Genomic DNA, 27,037 nt, shown 5'->3' with positions numbered 1-27,037 from the left:
AACTTGATCAGTCAATTTCTGTAGATTATTCTCCAAATTTTCTATATATTCTCTTGAATGATGAGGAGGAACTTGAGACTCGCTGAAGTGAGAGTGTTGGGTAGATGATGACCCCGACCCCGACCTCGACCCCGACCCCGACCCCGACCCCGACCTCGACCCCTTCAATTTGCGGCCCACTCCTCGCACATGTCCACGCCTTTGGCCTAATACTTTTTGTAGCACCTCCACCTGATCAACTGATGACGGACTATCATTATTAGAAGCATCAGTGGATGTTTGCTGAGTTTGTAACTCAAAATCAACCTTCAGTTTTTCCTGTTTTCAAAAAATGTTAGACACTAACATTAAATATAACTCTATTAATATTAAAAAATATAATTCAAACTTACATAATCTTGGCGAGCATCATCGTTCACGAAATCATTTGTTGCTTTCTTCCAATGATAATCCTTCCATGAATCAATGAGGTCCGGGTTCGTCTAAAAAATATAACCCAAATGTTAGAGAACATATAATTTAAAAGAACATAATTTTGATAATATTTTATCTTTTACTTACATTTTCAAAACGGATGGCTGCCAGCGATTTTGTACCCTGCGTTGTAGAATACTTTTGTTTCTTTCGATTTTCCTTATTCTTTACAGAGCGCGCAATAAATTGTGGACTTGTAAATAACTGACAGATCTGCTTCCACTCCTCCTTGTTAACATCATTGGTTGAGTTGTTTAGAACCTTATCCCAATCCTCCGGTCCTTTGTAGTGTTTCTCAAAGTGTTCGTGTCTTAGTGTTTTCCTATTACGGTATCGGTCTTTCATCTCTCGATCGATACCATCTAAATACTTTAAGAAATCCTCGCGGCCCGCTATTTGATAATAGTACTAAATTGAAAATTAAACATATTAATAATATATGTACTATATTAAAGACAAATTTTAAAAAAATATATTTAATACTATTTTTACCTGAATTATGCCAAGGACCTAATCCTTGTATTGTTTAGGCACTAATTCCCATGAACCGTAATGTCCGAGAACTTTCGTTTTAATTTGTGTTCCCACAAGGCGGACAAAAGCAGCGTGCTCGCCCCCAACAACCTTGTACATTCGTGGGAAAAACGTTACTTCCAGTGGTTTTCCATTTTTACGCCGCCTCTCCTCTAGATCTTTTCCAATAGCTGCGCCACGACCCTTTTTCTTAGTTGGGATTCCTGTATTTTTTTTTATTAATAATACATAGAATATTAGTATATACATGATAAATATATGTGAGTAAATAAAATAACAAAAAAATTACCTAAGTCGCATGTAGTCGGGATCCTAGTAGGATCCGGTGGAGGATCACCGCCAGCGTCTCCACCGTGAGCTCTAGCCACATCTGCTGACATCTACTAACACGACAGTAATTTAACCTATCTATTTTAATATTTAACTATTATTTATAATTAATTTATTGAGTATTATTTCAATTGATTAGGTAATTTGAAACATGCTATTTGGAAACGAACTTTTTATTTCTCAATATGTATAATACATTGAACACTATATACAAAACTAAGTAGAATAGTCACTATCCTCACTAATTACATCAACATCTATTGGGCACACATCATCAGTATTATCATCACTAAGGTCAAAAATTAATTCATCCTCATCTTCTGCTTCTTCTACACTATCTGCCATATCATCTTCATTGTCATTAATAAATCCATCATCTTCTTGAACAACTAAAGAAGGTCGATGGGCCGTGTTGACTTGAGTCGCTGGTACATCAAATTGCTGAACAACCAACTCTCCGAGATCCACAGTCAAAAAAAAATTCGATGAGTTGGTATCATGTACAACATCAACATCAGCAATCATATCTAAAGCATCTGGAAAGTCCTAAACTTGCCGATGATTCACTTCTTGGACAACTTTCCAATCTCGTCCTCTAACGAGATCATTGATGTGGAATACTTGTTTTGCTTGACTAGCTAGTATGAACGGTTCATCTTTATACCATTCACCGCTAACATTGATACTAGTAATATTATTTACAGCGATGGTTTTCTTTTTTTTTAGATCTGTATTGAACCATTTACATCGAAATAATACCACTGAATAAGAACCAGTAAAAGACAGTTGGAGTATTTCTTCAAGTTGCCCGTAATAGTTAAAACCTTCTGTTCCAGCAACACACACTCCACTATTTTGTGTAATTTGATTCTGATCTCGATTGTATGAGACAAATCGAACTCCGTTCACTATACATGCTTGGTAGGAGTAAGCCAATAGATCTGGCCCAGATGCTAAAGCTAGTAATTCATCAGCATGCTCTAATGACCCAAGCTGGTGCAAGTCATATATCTAATAATAAAGAAAAATACTAGAATGAGAATGTAATTTGTAGTATGCAATTTGCTAAGTACAAGTTACCTTCTTATGAAACCATGAACGAAACTCTTTCTTATGTATCAATTTATGATTAGCAGCCATATCTCTTTGTTGCACCTCAGTTAGGTGTTCCCTGTTAATTAATTAACAATGTCAATATTGTTAATTAAGGAGTAGATTGAACAAATAATAAAATGAATATTAATTATGTACTTACTCTAAATACACTTCGGTTTCTAGAGAATTATCCAATATGAACCACTCAGCTTTATTCCGAGTATTTTCATCGAGGGGCACGAGAATTCCCTTACTAAGAGGACGACATTGAGATTCAAACACTGTGAGGTGTCGATTCACATACGGTGCATCTTCGTTACGATCAGGCTGATTAAATTTTGTTTCCACACCTTTGAAATACATTGAACAAAATGTCAAAGCCTTATCTGCAACATATCCTTCTGCTATAGATCCTTCAGGACGAGCTTTATTCCTGACATAATTTTTTAATTTTTTCATGTATCTTTCAAAAGGATACATCCACCTCATAAATACAGGTCCTCCCAATATTGCTTCATCAGGCAAGTGCAAAACCAGATGGATCATTATGTCAAAGAATGCTGGAGGGAAAATCAACTCCATCTTGCATAAAATAACAATCAAGTCATCCTTAGCTTTCTCCATATCAGAAACGTTCAGTGTCCTATAGCACAATTGTTTGAAGAAATTACACAATTCAGTGATGGTAGTGGATATAGATTCTGGTAAAAACTTGCGAAAACCTACTGCAAGTAATCGTTGCATTATCACATGACAATCATGGGACTTCAACCCAACAATGTTTGAGTCATTATCTGTGACTTTTTTCTTTAGATTAGAACAAAAACCATCGGGCATCTTCACTCCTTTCAAAAATTGACAAAAATCTCACCTCTGTTCAAAAGTGAACACGTATGGAGCATGCGGTTTCATTAACCTTTTATTGGCATCCTCGTAAATTCACAACGATTTCCTAACCCCCATATTCTTTAAATCATGTCTTGCGTTAGTGGTGTCCTTAGATTTATCATTATTTAACAAAGTCCCAAGGAGACTGTCGCACACATTCTTCTCAACATGCATCACATCTAGGTTGTGTTTTAACTGATTTGAACTCCAGTAATCAAGTTCATAGAAAATACTTTTTTTCCTCCAATTACTTTCCCCTGCACCTCGCTTGCGCTTCACCCCCCCAAATCTGTCATGTTTACCAGACACTTGAAGCGGTAAAGCATTGACTTGATCTAAAACTTGTTGACAAGTAAACTGTTGTGGAGGATTTCTTTTCTCAACTTTGCCATCAAATTCCTTGTCCCTTCTATACTTATGATTACTCCTCAAGAATCACCTATGACTGACATACGATGTCTTACTAATCACTCGAATGGAAGTGGTGTTTTCATTGCACGTTGGACATGCTTTATACCCTTGCCCGCTCCAACCAGACAAGCTACTATGAGCAGGGAAATCATTAATTGTCCACAGAAGGGTTGCACGCATCTTGAACAATTCATTCCTTGTGCCATATCGTGTGTCGACCCCGTTAATCCACAATTGTTTTAACTCATCCACCAAGGGTCTTAGAAATACATCCATGTCATTACCCGGTGATTTTGGCCCAGGAATAAGCAGAATTAGCATAAAATACTCTTCCTTCATGCATAGCCAAGGGGGGAGATTGTAGTTTGTCAAAATCACAGGGCACATGCTGTATGATAAGCTCATGTTGCCAAAAGGATTAAACCCATCAACAGCCAAGCCTAGACGGACATTTCTAGGATCTTTTGCAAAATCAGGATGGGTGGCATCAAAGTCTTTCCATGCAGACCCGTCAACCGGATGACGCATCACCCCATCTTCTATTGATCTCCCAGTATGATGCTGTAACGTCCTACTACCTTAGAGCCGTTACTAAGTGAGTTTAAAACAGAAATTGTACATTTAATTGACTCAAAGTGGTTTCTAAAACCAAAAGTGTGATTAAACCAAAGTTTAAGGCTGTACTCTTTTAAAAATGTTTAACTTCATTAAAAGCGTTAAGTATAGAACATCTGGGATCCCAAAATAAGGTTTACAAAAATGTTTACAACTCAAAAATAGATTTACACCAGGTTATCTTTCAAAAGAATGGATTAATACAGCCATTTACAAAATGCCCCCAACCAAAGCAGTCGGGCAGGCCGAACATGTACGCGTTGCTTCACGCTCTCCGTACTCATGGTTGGTTGACGCAGCCATTGCCCTTACCTGCAACACAGAGCACCCGTGAGCCGAAGCCCAGCAAGAAAACTCATGCAGAACATAACATATGCAAATCATATAGCTGGCATAATTCACTGATAAATAGGGAAACCATCATAATAAACAAGTACGGCCATGCTACCCCAGAGGCCTTACCAAAGCCTGGGGTTTCGGTTCTCACTGCGAGGATAACTCATGTATCCCTTGGGTCCCACCCTGAATATAAGCATCCCATGTGCTGTGTGTTACTTTCGGCCCCACGGCCGTACCCGGCCTACGCCGCACTCGGCCCTTGCCGTTCATTTCATTATAATCACACATATAGTACATTCGAAATAATCATTCACACACATCATGATTCATTTAAATTTAAACATTTGCACATAACACAATCTGGGGCCATGCCCTGCAATCACACAGTGGGGCCATGCCCTAGTCTCGGGTGTTACGGTTTTCTTACCTGTATTTTGAGCCTCCTGATGCACTAAAGCTGCGAGCACGGTCCTCTAGCACGAGCCTCACCAACAACCTAGTCATAACACACAAGAAACATCCCTCAATACTAATCAACCCAAAACCACTTCCCGGGACCAATCCCGCACTCTCGGGACCTCTAAAACCTTAAAACAACACCCCGGAGACATCCCCCGAACCCCCGGAGCAAAGGCCTAAAGTTGCCAAAAATGTCCACCTGAAATTGGCCTTGTGCCGCGGCACCCATCAGTCAGGGGCTCCCTCGCCGCGGCACGAAAAACCTATGCCGCGGCACGCCTTCGCAGACCCAGAATTCTGGGTTTTTCCCTGCATTATCTCCGAGCTAAAACCTTCCAAAATCATACCAAACCAATACCCAAACCCCAAAATCAATTTAAGACTTCAAATGGACCATCTAACAACCCATAAACACTAGATTCAAGCTCAAAACACAAACATATCCAACAATCCACCCTTAGATTGCAAAAATCAGCAACTTCAAAACTCAAACTTTAAAAACTTAACTCAAGCTTTAAGTTTCACAAATCTAAACATAATCAAACTTAAATATGCATAAATCCTTACCCTAAGTAGAGAATCCCATCCTAAGCTCCCTTGATTCATCTCCTAAGTCTCCAAATTTCAGCTCCTTCGCTTCTCTTCTTCTTCTTCTTCTCATTGCCCTAACTTTCCTTCTCTTTAGTTTTTCTTCTCTTTATTTTTAACAAAACCAATCCATGACCAAAATGACTAAGCCCCAAACCGTGTACCCCATATAACCCAGCTGCCATTTATCTAATTCCCAACCAAATGACCATTTTGCCCCTCCTTGCCTATCCTTTCCCAACTAAACCTCAAGGGCACTTAAGTCCTTTCATTTCTATTTCATATCTACCATTTTCTTTCTAAAACTTGTTACTCTCAGCAGTAACAAATGGTTACCCAGGTTACTAAATCTCCAATAACCATTACCCGCTAAATCTCAACTTAACCATAAAATTCCCGAGGTACCCCTAGGCTCCTCCCGAGCCGGGTATAGAAATCCCGTTGCGACTCTTGAGTTAACTAGCTCTCTAGGACCGTCTCGGCACGTGCATCACAATAATAACACCACACCCACATGGTACAATTCACAGAATACAATTATCACATATATGCCCTCAGCGGGCTACAATTACCAATTTACCCCTATCATGCAAACGGGGTCCACATGCGTAATTATTTCACCTAACATGCATACTAACCACGTAGTCATGCATCTCAATGTTCAATTAGTCATATAACATGCTTTAAATCATAACCATGCATTTAACTCATAAAATCACACATAAATCTCATCGTGCCCTCCTGGCACGCTAATCAAGGCCCTTAAGCCTTATTAGCGAATTTGGGTCGTTACAGATGCCATAACATGTCATTAGCTGTATGTCTTGAACTGTACATTCGCTTTAATCTGGGAGTCAACGGAAAGTAACGCATCACCTTGTGTGGAACCTTTTTCCCCTTCTTCTTTTCATTGACCCATCGGCTACTCCCACACACATGACATGAATCTTTGCTTGCATGCTCATTATAAAATAAGGAACAATCATATTTACACACATGGATTGATTGATATCCCAACCCTAACTTACTCAGCTTCTTTTTCGCCTCATAGTGTGTTGGGGGAATTTTATTATCTTTCGGAAATACAAATTTTAGTAACTTCAACAATTCATCGAAAGAGTTATTTGGCCACTTCCCTCTAACTTTCAAATGCATCAACTTCGCCAAAAAGTTTAAGGATGATATCCAATCACAACCCAGATACAACTCAGCTTCAATCTCGTCATAATACTGTCCCATTCAGCTGCCAGACACACCATCTACTTCCTCTGCATTTGTCGGTAAGAGGAAATCATCAGCGACGTCAACCATCTCGTCTACATCTTCATTCTCCTCAACTACCTCATTGGCGACACTAGCTTCCACCTCACCGTGGTAAACCCACTTTTGATAACTCTGTTGAAAACCCTTGTCAAAGACATGAGCCTCCACTGTATCTATAGTTTGTAGTTTAACATTCAGGCACCTCACACACGGGCATAAAATTCTCCCGTCGCAGTCTACGTGTTCTTTTTCCATTCTCAAGAAGGCTTGGAGACCGTTCCAATAAACATCACAGTTACGATTCCTTAATGCCGTCCAACTCTTATCGATCGGCATCTACGATACAAGAATAAACAATAATTAAAACTTATTGACTATGTGTGTGTGCCCTAATCCACCTTTTCACTCCACTTCTATAAGGGTAAAGAACCTATCCCATTCAGATTTGTAGTATACATATAATTTAATCTACACTCTTAAAATTATTTCGTTTATGTAAAAATTTCGGCAGCACCTCCCTATAGTTCTCATAAGTGGGCAGACTAAAATTAAGTTTGCCCACTTACGAGAACAAATAAGGAGACACATATTGAAATCTCTATTAACGAAACAATAAAATGAGTACTAGATCAAATTATAGGTACACAACAAATCCAAACTATCCATGCGGACACATACCGTCTTGGATAATTCAGAGAAGCATATTTAAGAGTTCTTACTGACTTAGCTTCACCGAACGGGTCTAAGACTTTTCGTGATTGAAAATAATTAATAAAACATTATCACTAAGTGATAATATATAAAACTTCTATCCAATCTTTGGTGATCAAATTTTATCAGCAAAGAAAAGCAACAATTTTTTTTTTTAACACTAGATGTTTTATGATGTCTTATAAAATCTTATGATATTAAATTATAATTTTGTAATTTATTTTGAAATTATTTATCTAACTTTTAATTTATTTTTAAATTACTAAATTTGTTAATATTAAATTAAATTATAATTTTTTAATTCATTTATCTAAAATTTTAATTTATTTTGAAATTATTTATCTAATTTTTCAATTACTAAATTTGTTAATATTAAATTAAATTAAAATTTTGTAATTTATTTTTAAATTATATATCTAATTATTTAATTGGATTTAATTATAGTTTAAATAAAAGAAAGTTCAAGAAAGCTCTAGAATCTTCCAAGACCATTAGAAGCATGACATTTGTCACAATCTTGTTTATTTGTGGATTAGGTTGTTATTTAGATAATTGAATAAATTTTCCGTAATTTTATGGCACTATAACTTCCGACCTATTTTTGACTCAGTTATATTATGAATTTCGAAAAATAGTAATTCTACAAAGTTGTAGATAATTGAATTAGATTTCTAACGGTATAAAGATGGTCTAAATCAGAGTCAGAAAACTCCATTTATGTTAATTTTACTACAGGTGAGTTTAGAGTTACGAGATTTAGAAAGTTAGATTTAAATTTGGATTATAGTTAGAATGAAATTAAGTATTTTTTTTTAAATAAAAGAAAGATCTAGAAACTCTAGAACCTTCCAGAACCACTAAGAGCATGACACTTGTCATAATCATGTTTATTTAAGGGTTTAAGTATTTTTTTTAATAGGATAATTTCACTCCTCAAACTCTATAAATAGTTTCTAGTACCCAGCCCTTCCTCTCATTCTTCAAGCTATGATTAAAGACTCCAAGGTGCTAGTGAGACCATAGAGTGATAAACACTTGGGTTGGGAAAAAGCTTTGTCATTCTTAAGCTTTATAAAACACTTGGGAAGTGAGGTTTAGTTATTTCAGTATTGGAGTTAGACCAATCCATAAGGTCAACTAAGTTACTCTTATTCTGTATGTTCAATCATTTAAAACTCTTTAGTTTTCTTAGTTTCTTTTATTCAGATTCAAACTTTCGCTATTTGTTCTTGATTAGGTTCTTGAAACTTAAGTTCTTTCTTGGTAAGTTTCTTCTTGATGGTTTAGTTCCACATTCATTCTTTACTCTTTAGAAATACTCACCATTCTATTGTTGGTTTTAGGAGTGTTCCAAGTCCCGTATTTGTTCTCAAATATCCCGGTTTTTGGTAAGGAAAATAGGCTAGATCTTGTATGTTTGTATGATATGTTATGCTTTTACGTTATGTTATGTTTAATATGTTATGATAAGTTTATGTTATAATGTGTTATGTTATGTTTTTTATGTTATCTAGGGTTCATAGTTGCTTAGCTAGCAAGTCCTAGTGTTTATCATTTTCATGGTTTAGAGTTATGGTTTACCATACCTCATATATTAGACAGGGGACCTAGATGAGTTTTCATATACTACCATGTGATCTAACCTACCTCAGATATTAGACAAGGGACCTAAATGGTTTATCGCATACCATGTTAATGAGTTAATGACCATTAATATTGTAATCATATATGGTAAATGTTTTTATAGCCATATGTTTTATAGTGTATGCTTATGATATATGATATATGTTTTTATAGTTTATGTTTATGATGTAGTTTTATGTTTATGATATATGATGTATATTTTTAGTAGGCTTTCCTTACTGGACATTAGGCTCATTCCTTTATTTTTTTTAATGTGATGCAGGAAGTTAGATATGGAGGCGGAATGATTCTTGGAAACTTGACACGTGTGTTGAGGATGAACGGACTGAGTGGATTGCGTGTCGATCGAGAATGACGTTGTTTTAGTCTTTTAAAAAAAATTATGTTATGATGTAATTCTGCAACTAGTATTTAAAGTTTATGTTTTGTCAAACAATGTTTTTATGTTTTAAACACGAGGAATTCGCCAAAAATCATATACTATACCATATTATGTTATGAGTAATAAGAGGTTGATATGACATAAAATGTTAAATAAATACTAATTAGTACAAAAAATAACGCATATGGGAAGTGTCCTTAAAAAGTAGAAATGAATGGTAAGCCAACAGCTTTTTTTATTTGGTCCTACCACAATTTAATGCAATTGAATGATGCCTGCCAACTAAAAATATGAACACATTATATTTTGATTTTGATTTTTTTAAAATTTATGGTGATGCATGTCATTTTTTCTAAAAAATATTCCAAATGTTTTGAAACTACGATTTTTTAATTATAATTAAACATGGAGTGTAATTTCCTCAAAAAAATAATAAGAGAATCTTCTCTATTTTCATGTCTATTTTCATCATGTTTTTTAATTTTGTATATAATTGTAAGCATGTGAGAATCTTCTCAAATAGAAATCTGTGTTTTAATGTTCATAAACAAAAACATTAAAAGTAATGTAATTTAAAAATAAACAAAAACGTTAATTTATAAACTCTAGTATGGTAATGTACATATTCGTTTATAATTTTTGAATATAGCATGAAAACCAAAACCTTTTAAAAAAATAAATTATGAACAATTATTAAAAATTAACATAATAAAACAATCAATTTGGTTAGGTTAAACATAATAAAAAATGACTATTTATGTTGTTAAAAAAACAAAATAAAACGTGAAGACTTATGTAAACAGAAAAGTTTATACTAGTGACAATTCAACTTAAATTAAAAAATATTGTTTATTTACTTGTTTAATTGATCATTAAAATCATATAATAAATAAATTAGTTTCGTTTAATATATAATCAATTACTTGAATGCACATATAATAATATAAAAATAAACTAAATGGTTAAATTTGAGGCCTAAATTAAATTTGCTTGTATATTTTCTTTATGTTATTTGTACCAGTAACCGGTTTATGGATGAGTGCTCTTGGAGTAGTCGGTCTGGCTTTGAATCTACGTGCGTATGACTTCGTTTCTCAGGAAATCCGTGCAGCGGAAGATCCTGAATTTGAGACTTTCTACACCAAAAATATTCTCTTAAACGAGGGTATTCGTGCTTGGATGGCGGCTCAAGATCAGCCTCATGAAAACCTTATATTCCCTGAGGAGGTTCTACCCCGTGGAAACGCTCTTTAATGGAACTTTAGCTTTACATAATTAAAAAAATGATAATTTAACTAAAACAATATGCATAATAAAATTTAAACAAATTGAGAAAGTAATAGATTTGGTTTATTCTATTAAATTATGGATGATAAATAATATTACTTGAAAGTTGTATTCGGAATACCAAGATGTCATTTCAAAACTTACATTTTCGAAAAAAATAATATTAATTTAATTTGAAAAAAAAATCACAATAAACTTACTTAATTAAACAAAAACAAAACAAAACTATATAATCTATTATTTATTAAAAACGATATAAAATAGGTGTGAATATGTAATTAGATACATAGTATTAGTATTATTGTTGTATTTTTTTTTAGTATTTTGTTATCCAAAATGTAATTTTTCCCTTATGTTTTTAGGTTTAGGATTATTATTATTATTTTACTTTTTAAAAAAGCTACGATTAAAAAATATCTCCGAAAAGAAAAAGGCGGATATATGTATATGTATTAATAGAATAATGATAAATTTAAAAAAATAGAATTAAAATATGTAAAACAAAATTAGAAAATAGATATAAGGGTTTCGAGACATTTGATAAATTTAAAAATAGAATAAAACATATGTGAAAAAAATAAAAAAATAAATATATTGGACTCTCCTTTGTATAAATATCGGATTCTCAACTCAAGACCATTCAAATACTTGTATAAATAAACATATCCTTTATTAGTACAAAAAAAAAAAAGCGCATGGGAAGTGTCCTTTATAAATAGAAATGAATGGTAAGCCAACAACTTTTTTTATTTGGTCCTACCACAATTTAATGCTATTGAATGATGCCTGTTAACTAAAAAATTGAAGACACAGTATATTTTGATTTTTTTTAAAAAAAAAATTATGGTGATATATGTCATTTTTTCTAAAAAATATTATGAATATTTTGTAACTAGGTGACGAAGTTTTTGAAGGTTCATATTTTTTTACTCAAATATCAATTTTAGATGATTTTTTTTTAAATTTTGGTATTTTTTTTTAGATCTACAAAATTAGAATGAGAGAGAGAGAGAAAGAATGAGAGACATTAGAGAGAGAATACGAAATATTATGAAGTGTTTGAATGTTATGAGTATTTTTGTCTAAAGAATTGAAACTGTCATATATTTAGGACAATAACTTATGTTAGCATATTAAAAATTTTTATTAAGTTATTATGCATAGAGCATGAAATTTTCCTATGTATATGTATTGATAAAATAATGATAAATTTAAAAAAATAGAATTAAAAATATGTGAAAAAAATAGAAAATAATTATATTGGTTTGGAGAGATTTGATAAATTTAAAAAATAGAATAAAATTAAGTGAAAATCAGAAAATAAATATAGTGGCTCAAAGAGATTTTAGAGTGTCATATCAATTTATTGAGACTCTCCATTGTATAAATATCTAGATTCCCAACTCAACACAACTCATTAAGAATACTCGTGCGTTATGGACCTCGTCATGAGAGTAATCAACTTATACTTGTGTAAATAAACATTATACTATAGGAAAATTCTAGGGTGCGCCCCTTTCTTGTTTTTGATATTGGAATGCTTTTTGGCATACTTTTTTTTTTTTTATGATTGTATATCCTACAAATTTTGTTATGATAGTTATTTAGAGTATCTTACAAATTTTTAGGAAATTCTGAATAATTAACAATATAAAAAATATGGTTTAAACATATTATCTTCCACGCGTATAAGAAAAATCAATCCCGAGTACAATTGATTATTTGAACATTGTTTTCGGTATTGTAAACTATTTAAAATTTCTAAAAAATTTACAGTAAATTCTAAATAATTATAATATATATAATCATAAAAAAAAAATTAATCGAAATCATCCGGTATCAAAAAATAAGAACAGGTGCACTGTTATGCCCATTTTTAGGGGTACACCCTAGAAATATCATATTATGCTACGAGGAATACGAGGTTGATATGACATAAAATGTTAAATAGAAATGCAAATGGTCCTACAACTTTAAAAATAGAAATGAATGGTAAGCCAACAACTTTTTTTATTTGGTGCTACCACAATTTACAATTTAATGCAATTGAATGATGCCGGCCAACTAAAAAAATGAAGACAGTATATTTTGATTTTTTTTTTAAAATTATGGTGATACATGTCATTTTTTCTAAAAAATATTCCGAATATTTTGAAACTACGATTTTTTAATTATAATTAATTATAGAGTATAATTTCCTCTAAAAAAGAATAAGAGAAGAAATATATATTTTTTTATATATAAAATTACTCTTAATTAATTACTTAATATGAATTAGGATAAACTATTTATTATAATGTTTTTTGTACATGTAAATTAATAGGATGTTGAAAATAGAGCTATAAATGTGGGCAGCCTGGTCCGGCCCACATTTTTTGTGCCTCCAAATAATTCGGATCGGGCCGGGCCTAGCCCATGTCGTGCCGTGCTCGTGTCCGCCCATTTTCCTTAGCCCACTTTATTATTGCCAAAAAATGTGAGGATATGGAATTGAACTATTCACTTTCTCTTTAACAATCAATGGGCTCACTACCAATTCAAATACATTTATTTGTTTAAATTATAGTTTTAGATATTTTTATTTACTTTTTAACAATACTTTACACAAAATTATATCAAAGATAATTATTAAAATTTGAATACCTAATAATAAATACTAAAAGTTTTAACTCGCAGATCTTAAAATAAATTAATATAATTATAAAATTATAAAATTGAGAAAAATAATAAACTTTTATTATCATTTTAATTTATAGATAATTGACAAATAAAAATTTATTATCATTATTAATGTCAAAATATCAGGCTTTTTATCGTGTCGTGCTTTCGGGCTAGTTTGTTCGTGCTTTCATGTCGTGCCTTCGGGCTTGTCGTGCCGTGCTCAGGCCCATGTCGTGCCGTGCTCAAGCCCATGTCGTACCGTCTCGTGCCAATTTTCAATTCATGTCGTGTCTGGCCCAAACCCATATTTTTTCGTGTCGTATCGTGCTCGTGCCTCCCAGGCTCGTGCCGTATTAGAAAGTCTGACTTATATTTACAGCACTAGTTGAAAATATCTGAAATAAATTATAATTTATTTATATAATTTTTTTAAAACTGAATTTATTTATAAATAATAACTGTATATGATGGTGGTACATCAATTATTGAAGATAGTAACTTTTCTTTCACAGTTTACATCAAATGCGTTATTGTCTATTCCTCTTCTTCACTTTCTCTACTTTTCCTATGCACTTCCAACTTTACTCTCTCTCACTCTCTCACCTATTCTGAGTTCATCTTCTTCACTCACCAGATTTCCACTTTCATCTTCTCATTGCATTTGAGTCTTCGAATCCTTTTTATTCCATTCTCTATATTGTCGCATATTTTCTTTAAAAAAAACAAAAAACAAATTCTAATCTTTCTTCAAGTTGATATTAACCACTTTGAATTAATATAAAAAAAAAAATTCTTTCTTCAAGCTGCTGTTACCTACTTTGAATTAATATTAAAAAAAAGATCTACTCTTTCTTTAAGCTGCATATTACCCACTTTGAATTAATATTAAAAAAAATGTTTTTCTCTGTTCTTTATTAAGCTTCGATTTCTAGTACTCTGCAAGTAAGTTTTGTTCAAATATTTTATATTTCAAAAGTTTTATAATGTATTTGTAATATTTTGCCTTATTGTTTCCTTTTGCAGAAACTCAAAAGAAATTTGGGATTGAGAAATTTTTTATCCCATTTTCATCTTCTCAAGTGCTGTTCTTAATTTTCACTCTCTTTTTTTACCTTTGTATTCTATATATATATATATAAAGAAAAGCTTTTGTACTTTCTTTTGTGTTTAGTTTTCCCTTGTGCTCTGTTCATTCACAAAATTCCTCCTTTAAGCGTGTAATTTCTGGACTACTTTACAAACATTTCTGAAGAAAAAAGATAGAAAAAAAAGGGGTACGTACAGTTGGCCTAGCTATTGATCTCTCTACTTACAATATTCATAATAAGAGGCGATCAGGTAAGTACATTGCTGCCTATCCTTAAAATATTTGTATTATTGTTCTGGTTTTCATTTGTTAAATTTTATATCATTATATAACTTGCTCTTGTATTTAAATTTAACTCCACTAGTAAACCAGGAGAGAATCAAGCATGGATTTTGCTATTTCAATTGCAACTTCAATTGTTGCAAAGATGGCCGAGTATACAGTGGCACCAGCTGGTCGATAGTTGGGTTATCTATTTTGCTACGCAAGTAATGTAGATAACCTCAAAACTCAAATGCAAGAGTTGAAGAATGTCAGAGATAGATTACAACATCGTGTTGTGGAAGCAAGAAACAATTGTCAAGAAATTGAAGCTGATGTTCAAAGCTGGCTGAGCAGCGTTGATCGGATCTCTGAAGAGGCTGAGACATTTCTTTACCATGAAGGCCATGCATAGGTTGTGTGCTCTTGTGGATCCCTCCTGCATTTGGTGACGCGACACCAACTGAGTAGGAAAGCAAATAAGATGTCATTCGAAGTATGCGCAATCTCTGAAAAAAGCAAATTTGATACGATTTCTTATCGTCCTTCGCTGGAAAGCTCCTTTGCAATAACCAAAGGCTACGAGACTTTTGATTCAAGGAGGGAAATTCTGGAGGGCATAATGGCAGCTGTGAGAGATGCTAATAGGAGCAGGATAGGCTTGTATGGCATGGGTGGAATTGGCAAAACTATGCTTGCCAAAGAAATTGCTAAACGGGCTGAGAAAGCGCAGTTATTTAGCAAGGTGCTTATGACAACTATTTCACAAACACCTAATATGAAGGAGATTCAACAAGATATTGCTGAAAAGCTCGAGCTAAGTTTTGGGCAAACACAAAGTATGGACGTATGGGCTGATCTACTTCGAAAGAGATTGAAGCAGGAAAACAAGATTCTATTAATTCTCGACGACATTTGGAAGAAACTCGATCTAGAAGCTATTGGAATCCATGATGAGTGCAAGATGCTACTAACCTCTAGATATCGAGATATTTTACACAACTTCATGGGTATTGCTGAGAGTAATATTTTCTTTATTAAAGCTATAGACTCAAGAGAGGCTATGAGTTTGTTTAAGAAAATCATTGGAGAAATAGTTGAAACTCCAGATTTCAATTCTTTGGCTCGGACGATCATCGACGAATGTGCAGGCTTACCAATTGCAATTGCAACAATGGCATATGCTTTAAAAAACAAATTATTGTCTGTATGGGAGGATGCATTGCAACGACTACGTAGCGCAAACTTAGAGACATTGAGGGAATGGATATGAAGGTGTACTCATGCATTAGAATGAGTTACGATTTTCTTGGAAGTCACGAGGAGGTCAAATCATTATTATTGCTTTGTGCTTTACATAAAGAAGATCAAGAAATTGATGTCGAGGACCTGATGAGATATAGTGTGGGTTGGCGCTTGCTTCAAGGCATCAAAACAATGAAAGAAGCAAGAAATAGGGTGAATTCATTGGTTGATAAATTAAAATCTCACTGTCTCTTGTTGGATGGAAGAAGTAAAAATTATGTGAAGATGCATGATGTTATTCGTGATGTCTGCCTATTAATAGCATCAGAAGATAAGCATAGGATGAGTAACATAAAAAGCGTCGATGAATTTGCTAGTCAGGAAAGATATAAAGCGTCTAGAGCCATTTCCTTACTTGACTATGATGATTTTGGTAAGCTTCCTAAAAAATTGGAATGTCCAAGGGCAAAATTACTTCTTTTGTCTAGCTTGTCTAGCTGGTTTCTAAATTCAATTCCAAATGACTTTTTTGAACAAACAAGGGAGCTTGAAGCTTTGGGTATGAATGGTGCACGTATAAAATCATTACCGTCATCCTTTCATTCCCTTCAAAATCTCCAAACATTATGTTTAAGTAGGTCCAATCTACAAGACATTTCTATCATTGGGGACTTGAAGAATTTAAAAGTTCTTGATCTATCCCGATCTTCCATAAAACGGTTGCTAATAGAAATAGGAGAATTATGCCATTTGCAACTGTTGGATTTACAAAATTGTAAAGATTTGAAAGTCATTGAGCCAAATGTCATTTCAAATTTGAGACAATTGGAGGAGCTCTATATCCCACAAACATATGAAGGATGGGAGACTGAAGAAGGTGGTATGAAAGAAAGAAGAAATGCAAGTCTTATTGAGATAAAGAATTTGCAACGGCTAACAGTTTTATATTTAAGCGTAGAAAGTGAAAAAGTTTTACCAGAGGGGTTGTTTAGTGAAAAATTGGAGAGATATCAAATATCTATTGGAAAATTCCACAAGTTTGATTATTATGCACGTGGATCTTCAAGGTGTTTGCACTTAAATCTCTGTCAAAGGAAAGAATTAAATGCCCTTGGGCTTGTATGGTTGATGAAAATGTATGAATATTTATCGTTAGAGAGATTAATGGATGTCAACAATTTTGTTCGTGATCTCGATAGAGAGAATTTTCCTCGATTGAAGCATCTTATGTTTCGTAATAATGATGGAGTTCAATACGTCATTGATTCTACGGACATGATTCACTCTCATCATGCCTTTCCATGTTTGGAGTCGCTAACCCTTGAAAATTTAACATGCTTGGAAAGGATATGCCATGGTAAACTCCCAGTAGGCTCATTCAAGGAATTGAGGAAGGTGGAAGTATGGAATTGTGATAGATTGAAGAATCTGTTCCCTCTGTCTATCATCAAACTACTTCATATTACCATTCATCATTGCAAGATGATGGAAGAGATAGTGACAAGTGGGAGAGAAGATAATGAAGCTGCCGATAAGATTGAGTCTTTGCAATTGCACTCTTTGTCCCTATATTCTTTACCAAACTTTGTCCAATTCTATTGCTCCAAGTGGAAGGAAACTTCTGCGTCTTCAATGATAGATTATTCCAAGCTTTTATTCACTGAAATGGTACAACTCTTTTTATTATATAAGTAAACCTTAGTTATATGAGCATATAATCTATAGATAAATAATATATCCAGGATAGTTTTTTTATGCCAATCTACATAAATTATATATTTTAAAAGTGAATACACTTTTAAAGTTTGGATTCACAATCTCTAATATTATTAATGGGTTAATAAGTGCAATGTCTTTTCCTTTTATTATATATTTCTTAAATGCCAATTTAATATGGAAAGTTTTTTTTAATGAAATGTTTAGAAATAAAACCATATTCCTTGCAATTATAAAGCATATTCAATGTATCAAATTATAACAATTAATTAGTTTCCTTTATTTAAGTGATATAAAAGTGATGACTTGTTTGTACAAATATATACCATACACAAGAATCTTTCTATTTTCTTTTTAGATATTTCGATTTCAAGAAACTTAAATTAATTTTATTACATATGCAGGTTTTATTTCCTACCTTGCAGGAATTGACTATATGGAAAATTGGTACAGAAAATATATGGCCAGATCAACTTTCATCCAGTTCTTTCATGCAAAACTTAACAATCTTAAAAGTCCAAAGCTGCAATAGTTTAAAGTATCTATTCTCTTTCTCTCTTGCTCAAAAGCTTTTAAACCTAAAGAAATTGGAAGTTGGATATTATATGACAATAGAAGACATAGGAGTGGCCAATAAGAAACTTGGAGAAGAAGACACTCAGTTGGGAAATATTTTGTTCCCTAAATTGGACTCTATTGAGCTTTGTCAGCTTTCAGCTCTCCAAAGATTTTGTGCAACAGATTCATGTATGGAATTTCCACTCCTATCAAAGCTAATAATAGATGACTGTCAAGAACTCAAGATATTTGTTAGCTGTCCAACTATTCCAATATCACAAGTATCAGTTGAGCATAGAGAAGTAAACCAATTGGTATCAACACAACCTTTCTTCAATGAAAAGGTACCTTGTTAATTTTCATTTATCGTCCAGATAACATTTTGTTTATGTATTCACTTCTTCTTTAACCCATGAAAATAGTTAACTGAAACTCCTAAAAAAAATACTTGGGTGAATACTTTACTTGAGCGACAATGTAGTGAATACTTCTCTAGTTACGATAAAAAATACATAATTGGTTATAGCCAATTATTTATTTCAATTTTTTAAATATATATTTTGAAACACTTGAGTCTCAACTAATTTATGCAATTATAATTGGCTTTGCAGGTTTCGCTTCCTAACTTGAAGGAACTGAAGATTTTAAAAATGAATGTAGTAACATTATGGCCCGACCAACTTCCATCAAATTTTGACCTACAAAACTTAACAAGCTTAACAGTACAAAGGTGCAACAAAATAAAATATTTGTTCTGTTTCCCTATGGTTGAAAGGCTTGTAAACCTGAAGATGCTTGATGTAGATGATTGTTTGGTTGTGGAAGAAATTCTAATAAGTAGGAAACTAGGAGAAAAAAGAATGCTACAAGAGAATATTTTGTTCTCCAAACTAGAAACTCTTTGGCTCTCCAGACTTCCAGCTTTCAAAATATTTTGTTTCAAAGATTCTTGCATCAAAGAAATGTCAGTTGATGACGATGAAGTGAAGGTCATAGAAAAACATCTCTTCAATGGAAAGGTAAGTAATTTAGATTTTTTTTTCTCTTTTCAAATTTTTTTCATTAATGTATATATATGTATATATATTAATTATATATAGATATTCAAAGCTTACAATTTTCCAACTTGAGACCATTTTTTTAGGAGTTCAATGTTTAATAATGAAAATGAGTCTAATACTTTACCCATGCGTATGCACAAAATGAAGGCAGTCTAGTAATATATGTCTTCTAACAATATATATCGACAACTGCATCATTATAAACCCCTTATCTCGTATGTTAAGTAACATATATATTAGAAAAAAAATATTGACAATTGTAAGGAAACAACTACAATTTTTTATTTTATATACAAATAAATTATAAAGCAAAAAAAAAAGAGATTAAAATGCTATCTAATTAAAAAAATACAAAAAAAAAACAATATATACTAATGTTTAATACATTGACTAAAAAATGTTTTGTTGTATTACCTTAGAAAAATTGAAATAATCTTTTATTAAGAGAAATGTTAAATGTATTTTATTTTACACTCTCTTTTGCCCTCACAATATCATTAGCCATTAAAAAAAATGTAAAAGAGAATGATTTTCTCTTAATTGTAATCACAAATATAAATAATAAAAGAATGTATAAAAATATTATTGCCATTTTTTCGATAGTTTACCACATCCATCAAATCTTCAAAGTCCAAAATCATCTTCACAATTAATATTGAGAGTTATTAAATATTTCATTTCATTTGAGGAGTTGGGGTAAATCTTACATCATGTTTACACAAAGTAATGACCTCTGATGAGGTCATTAGAATTTATTTTATAATCTTTTTTGAAATTATTATTATTATTATATAAAATAATATATTTGAATATAATTAAAAAGATAAAATCTTAATAGATTCTCTTGACTCTAATATCTTTCACTTTAAATCAAATAACACATAATATTCTCTTAGTCACAAATTATTACTAAATTAACTTTAATCTTCTGTTGTGTGATGGTTTATTAATTAGAAAATGGGCGGAAGAGGAAAAAAAACATTGGTATTTGGCATTTCCAACATCGTATATTATGATTGGTGTAAATCAATGTCAGAACTCATATATTTTAATTTAAAATAAAATATATGAGATTTAATATTGAATCGCACCACATTAAATATTGTTGTACACCATACAGTGTTCCTTAGCAATACTAAAAAAATATAGGGGGCAAATGATATTCAAAATACACATTATATATTCAATTCAGATCACTTGTTCCAACTATAAAAATAACCAATGCTCTCTAAGGAATTAAAATCAAAACAACATAAAGAATTATGTAAGTATGTTTTTTATAGTCCATTCCCAAAGTTAACTAGAATAAATTTTTAGAGTGCATGCGTGCATAAGGAAAATATACATGTCTTATTATTCTACTTGTTTTATTTTCAGATTGCATTCCCCAATGTAACTTCTTACATTCACAACTTAAAAAAGTTATACGTTACAGAATGTAACAATTTAAAGTATCTTTTATCATCTGCTATGGCTCGATGTCTTGTACAACTTAAGGAATTAAGAGTATCTGAATGTAAGATGATTGAAGAGGTAATAGTTATTGAGGAATCAACAGGAAGCAAAGGAATAATATTAGAAAATCTTTTACTCCCCAAATTAGAATGTCTTCAGCTTTGGCATCTTCCTAATGTTATACAGTTTTGTGAAGGAGATTGCATTGAATGTCCATCGTTGTCTGAACTGATAATAGGGAAGTGTCCTAAACTGAAGGTATTTATCAGTAATTCCATGGCTACAAAGACATGTACTATTAATGACAAAAAGCATGAAGAAATGGAGTTGGTGGCGGCTAGACAAAGTTTGTTCAAAGATAATAAGGTATTCATTTTCTTTGACCTACTAATCATCTACTTATTAATAATATGATGCTTAATTACATGGTTTTAGAAAGTAGGTACGGTAATTTTAATTTCATAACACAACTTCTCCATTCTACTATTTAATGATACAAACTACACTACATGTCAGTGGCATAAGTCTTTTTAGTACATTATTATTTATTTTTCTAGTCTCTTATCATATATCCAGTAACAGAGTTAATATAATATATAAATGAATCACAAATATTTTTAATAAAATTTATGCAAATTTATATATAAAATATTTAAATGTATAATTTTTCTTTTATTCGGATCCATATAAATTTATATATATATTTACTAGATATAAATAATGTGCAATGCATATTTGCTTAGTTTCATTTATAAAATTGATTAATTATATTTATTAAATTTGTATCATTGTCATATAAATTTCAAATAAATAAATAATATAATGTATAGAAGAATGATATAAACATACTAAATGAAAAATTAAACCAAAACACTATTTATAATTTTTTAAAAATATACATATATATAATATGATAACTTTTTTAAACATAAATGATAATATTTTAATAAAAATTAAAATTATGTATTATATATTATGGGCACCACTTCGGTGCAGCCATTTGGCTGTTTCGACACCCTGCAAATTTCTTTTTCTAATTTTTTTATGACAGTGTACATTGTTGTCATTAAGACATCTTGCAAATTTTCAAGAAATTCTGAATAGTTTTCGGTGCTGAAAACAAGGTTGTTGCACGCGTGTCTATTTTTTGTATGCGCGTATAAAATTCAACTATTTGAACCTTGTTTTCGGCACTGTAAACTATTCGGATTTTTTTTCAAATTGCAAGATATCTTAAATGATAACAATGTACACTGTCATAAAAAAAATTGGAAAAAGAAATTTGCAGTGTGTCGAAATTGTCAAATGGATGCACCGGTGCAACCAAAAAGTTGGTTGCACTGAAGTGCTGCCCTATATATTATTACTATAATGATATTTTATAATATTTAAATTTATATTGATATAAGTTTTAAATATTTAGTCTTGTATTAAATACTATTATTATAATAATATTTAAATATATTTTGATATAAGTTTTAAATATCTAGTTTAGTATTAAATATTATTTTTATAATGTTTAATAGTTGAATTCATATTAATATATTTAGGATTATATATTATTATCATTATAATATTTAAATTTATAATACTATAATTATTAAATATCTAGGTATGCATTTTATAATCCTTATATTAATATAATTATTATATATGTAGTGTTATATTAAATATTATTAGAATAATGATATTTTATAATATTTGAATTTATATTAATATAATTGATAAATATTTATTTTTTAGTTTTAATGGTATATTTTGTTAAATATTAAAAATATTTCGTTAAAATTAACAAAACAAACCGTTAAAATCAATAATTTATATTATCTACACACTTTTTATATAGAAGAGATATTAATTATTTAAAAAAAATACATAGTAAAAAAAAAAAGTTATGGAGTTGTAGCTACCCAAATCCACCTAGCTCCATCATTGCCTGTATATGATTAGTTTTATAAGAAAATTTAATTTACACAAAAAATCTTTATTGTGACTATTTAAAGTCAAACCACACAACAAAAGTAAGAGCACTTCCAATGGATGCTCTACTTCATCCTTTAAAATATATCTCCAAAACATACATTTTTCTATTTTACTTCTAAATTTTACATTATACCATACATCAACTTCTCTATATAATTCTCTACATCATTTAAATATTATGTCTTTAAATATATTTTATTAATTAAAGTAAAATAAAATAATTGAAAAATAAAAAAGAAATAATAAATAATAAATATATACTAAATGGGAGAGAGAAAGCTTATAAAAAAAATATTAAAATATTATATAAATGGTATGTAAATGTTACGTAAATGTAGATATGGATTAATTGGAGTTTGTGCATAGCTATTATAAGAATATGTATAAAGGAGCATATTGAATATGTTTTTATGAGTGTCAGCTAAATATTTTAGAGAAAGTGTACGACAAAATACATCACCAAAACATATTTTTTTTTTTATAATTTACTTCAAACTTTTACATTATATCACACATCAGCTTCTCTATTTTTTTTCTACATCATTAAAATATTATAATTTTTAAAATATTTTATTTATTTTAAGAAATAAAATAATTAAATATAATAGTATCACACTCATATATATATATATATATATACAAAAGTATATAAAATATAATAAAATATATATAGCTTGATGAATAGTGTTTCACCACATATAGAGAAATATTATTCATTTAGGTAAAAAAAAAAAAAGTTTATATCACCCATTGGAAGACTAATTTACCATTTTTTTTTCTCTCTATTATAAAGAATAAGATATTTTACCTCCTTCATTAAGAGTGCTTTAAGTTGTCTACCTTTGCCATGAAAATTTTACAAGGAAAAAGTGCAACAAAAAAAAAGTTTTCTAAAAAAAAAAATTATATTGTGAAGTTATATTTCAAAACAAATATTAGTCCTTGTTATTTTTCTTAAAGATGACAATTTAAATTTGCATATTCAAAATACTAAGATAACAAGTTAAAATCTTGTTGGCGATTGCAAGTATATATCTTGAATTGAATTATTGTACTTTATAACTGTTTTCCCAAATTAATTAATTTGTTTAATATATTATTTATCATTCGTTCGTTTTGTAGGTCATTTTCCCTAACCTAAAAGAATTGACTATTGATTGGAGTGAAGTAATAGAGGAGATATTTGACATGAGTCAATCTTCAATGATGTCCATCTTTTGCAACTTTTCCAAACTAGACTTGACCTGCTCTTCCTGGGATAAACCAATTGCTCTATCAAATTTCAACTTCCTTAAGAAATATCATAATATTGATACACTTTGGTTGAGTGGTTTTTTTGTGGATGGGCATCAGCATCACCAACAACAACAATCCAGAGATGGTGAGACTTATGAACGGGTCAACACAAGTTTAAAGACACTGAGTATTTACAATGCCCATATGATGAATCATCTGTTTGGAGACCTAGAATATGCTCAACCATCAAATTCTGTTGTCTTTCAAAACTTAGAATTTCTGTATGTTCGGGAATGTAGCAGATTACAGAGCTTTGCGCCATCGTTTATGTCTTTCCACAAATTGGAAACTCTTGAATTATCAGAATGCCATGGGCTGACGTATCTGTTCGCCTCCTTAACCGCAGCGAGTCTGGTGCATCTCAAAGAAATGAGCATAATTGAATGCAAATGAATGAGAGAGATTATTAATAGAGATTATTATAAGGAAGGTCAAATAGTAGAAAGTGAACACCATGAGTTTGTTTTCCAGAGATTGGAGAAATTAACGCTTCGTGAATTACCCAGTCTTGAAAGCTTCTACTCGGGAAATAAAATTATGAGTTTTCCAAATATGGAATACTTATCTCTGAGGGAATGCCCTGAGATGAGGAGATTTTCACATGGAAATATATGTACCTCCGCACTATTCGACACAGTCGAAGCTGAAGGTGTACAAATTTGGGAGGGAGATGTTAATACAACCCTCACAAAAATTTGGGAAGAAAATTCTGATTTCGGATTGCATTTAAAACATTTATTCGCTCAAGAAATGGTAACTTGTATTCTTTATCAAATTCAGCTTGTGAAAGATAGTAGTTCGTATAATGTCCTTGTATGTGTGATTTAGTTAATGATCTTAATTTATTTTGGATGATCAGCATCGTGAAGAAGATGCTTAATGATTATCTTTTGTGCCTGTGGAACCTACCAAGAATAAAGGATTCTTTGAAGCACATGGTGAGATTACCATCTTCCTTACTAATCCTACCTTTTTTTCTACTCTGAATACAAATGGGTTATTAGAATATGCAAATGATTACAATTTATGCTATTTATTGATGTTAATGTAGATGGTGCTCATGGCAGGTCTCACTAATATAATCCTATAATTTATTTATTGCATGGAAGATTATACTAAAAGTGTCCTTTGTTTTATTCTTAAGTAAGTTTCTAAGATATTCATAGTTTTCTCTAAGATATAATTTGTCTATTGTATAAGTGATCTGTTATTTGGGTTTATGAGTAATCTTATTCCAGCAGCTGAGCAAGCATATCAATCCATGGTTTTGGATTGAAGCTTTTTAGTGGTAGTCCTTGAAGTTTGAACATTTTGATTTGGGTCGTTTGAGGTTGATTTGCTTTTCATATATATGATAAGTGCATATATTGCTTTTGGAGCTGAAGATCATATAATGATTAAAGTAAATTTATTTAAGTTTATTACAGAAGATACGTTCAAATTATAATGTGTTTTGAATTCAGAAATGATAATACTCATGATTTCTGATCAATTACTTTTGGTGAGGGAATAATTGAAATGGGAAATATTATGTTCATTAGAGAAACCAGGTTATTTTTTAAGGTAATGTTGATTAATTTTTGAAATTCCGTTTTTAGTAATTACCAAATTAATTAAACCAAGTAAATTAATTAAATTGCGGAATGGTAATTAACTGTTTACACAGATTACAGTTCTGTCGGGACAGATACCAAACATGTCACGACAGAAACTGAACACAATAAAAAGACAGTGCAAAACAATAAAGAACACATCGAATTTTTACAAGGTTCAGAAATCCTTTTGGATAACCTAATCCTTGGGGCCACGCCCAGAGAATAAAACCAATTAATAAAGAATCACAAGTACAAAAACATTGACTTAAACAAAACAAGACTCCCTCTTGAGATTTGCCGCAACTTGTTGTACTTCTCTTCACTAATCTGATCTTGATTGAAACGCTCAACCACTTGAACTCCCTTCAATGGTCAGGGAGTGCTTGCATCCTCCCGACGCAAGGCTTGTAAAAAATCTTCTCCCGAAGACTACAAACGCTGTGTTCAAATTACAATGTGTATTCACTCATGAACATGGTATAAGCTCATCACTTAAAAACTAAACACTCATAATTCAACAAGATCACATGAATATTTATGATCTTGGATACAAAGAAGAACTCTCAAATATTATAATAAAGCTCACGAATAATGCACCAAAGAGTTCACTTTTCTCACTGCCTTTAGAGCCCTATTTATAGAGTCTTTTTCGTGCTCACAAAGGCAGAGAAAGAATTCTTCTAATAAAGGCAAGAATCACAGAAGTTATTCTTGATTGATGAAGAGTTGCCTTATTTAGAAGATGCTGATCCGACAGATTCGATATCGGTGGGGACAGCTCAGACCTGTGTCGGATCAAAACAAGCTCAAAAAGGAAACAATAATTAATGATATTAAAAACCAGTTTCCTGATTGCAATCCTTGAGCTGCACGAAAATATGACAGCAAATAATCCACAAAATAACTTTGGGTAAGTACCAAATATTTGCAATAACCTTTGTTTCCTTTATAAACAAAAAGAGGCAATATATGCTAAATAAGGAAGCATTTTATTGACCAGAAATCACACAAAAGGAAAGAGAGATTCCGAAAAATGGAATAAAGGAAACCAAATATTTTCCAATCAAATCCGAAAAATATAAGAAAGGAAAAAAACTAT

At 31.4% G+C, this 27,037-nt stretch overlaps 1 long non-coding RNA gene and 1 pseudogene across 1 annotated transcript; one reads left to right on the top strand and one right to left on the bottom strand.

Moving 5' to 3' along the window:
• On the bottom strand, positions 1-476 carry LOC133790087 (uncharacterized). The gene is made up of 3 exons (XR_009873882.1): positions 393-476; positions 161-318; positions 1-124 (listed from the first exon to the last, which is right to left on the bottom strand). It is a non-coding gene; the product is annotated as an uncharacterized LOC133790087 (long non-coding RNA).
• A 13,761-nt stretch (positions 477-14,237) lies between these two features.
• LOC133789061 (uncharacterized) lies at positions 14,238-25,393 on the top strand (annotated as a pseudogene).
• The last annotated feature ends 1,644 nt before the right edge of the window (positions 25,394-27,037 follow it).

Source organism: Humulus lupulus, chromosome 7 (assembly GCF_963169125.1).
Source record: "Humulus lupulus chromosome 7, drHumLupu1.1, whole genome shotgun sequence".
Taxonomy (NCBI): Eukaryota; Viridiplantae; Streptophyta; class Magnoliopsida; order Rosales; family Cannabaceae; genus Humulus; species Humulus lupulus.
Note: the sequence above shows the minus strand (reverse complement) of the source record. Positions and strands in the feature narration are given on the sequence as shown.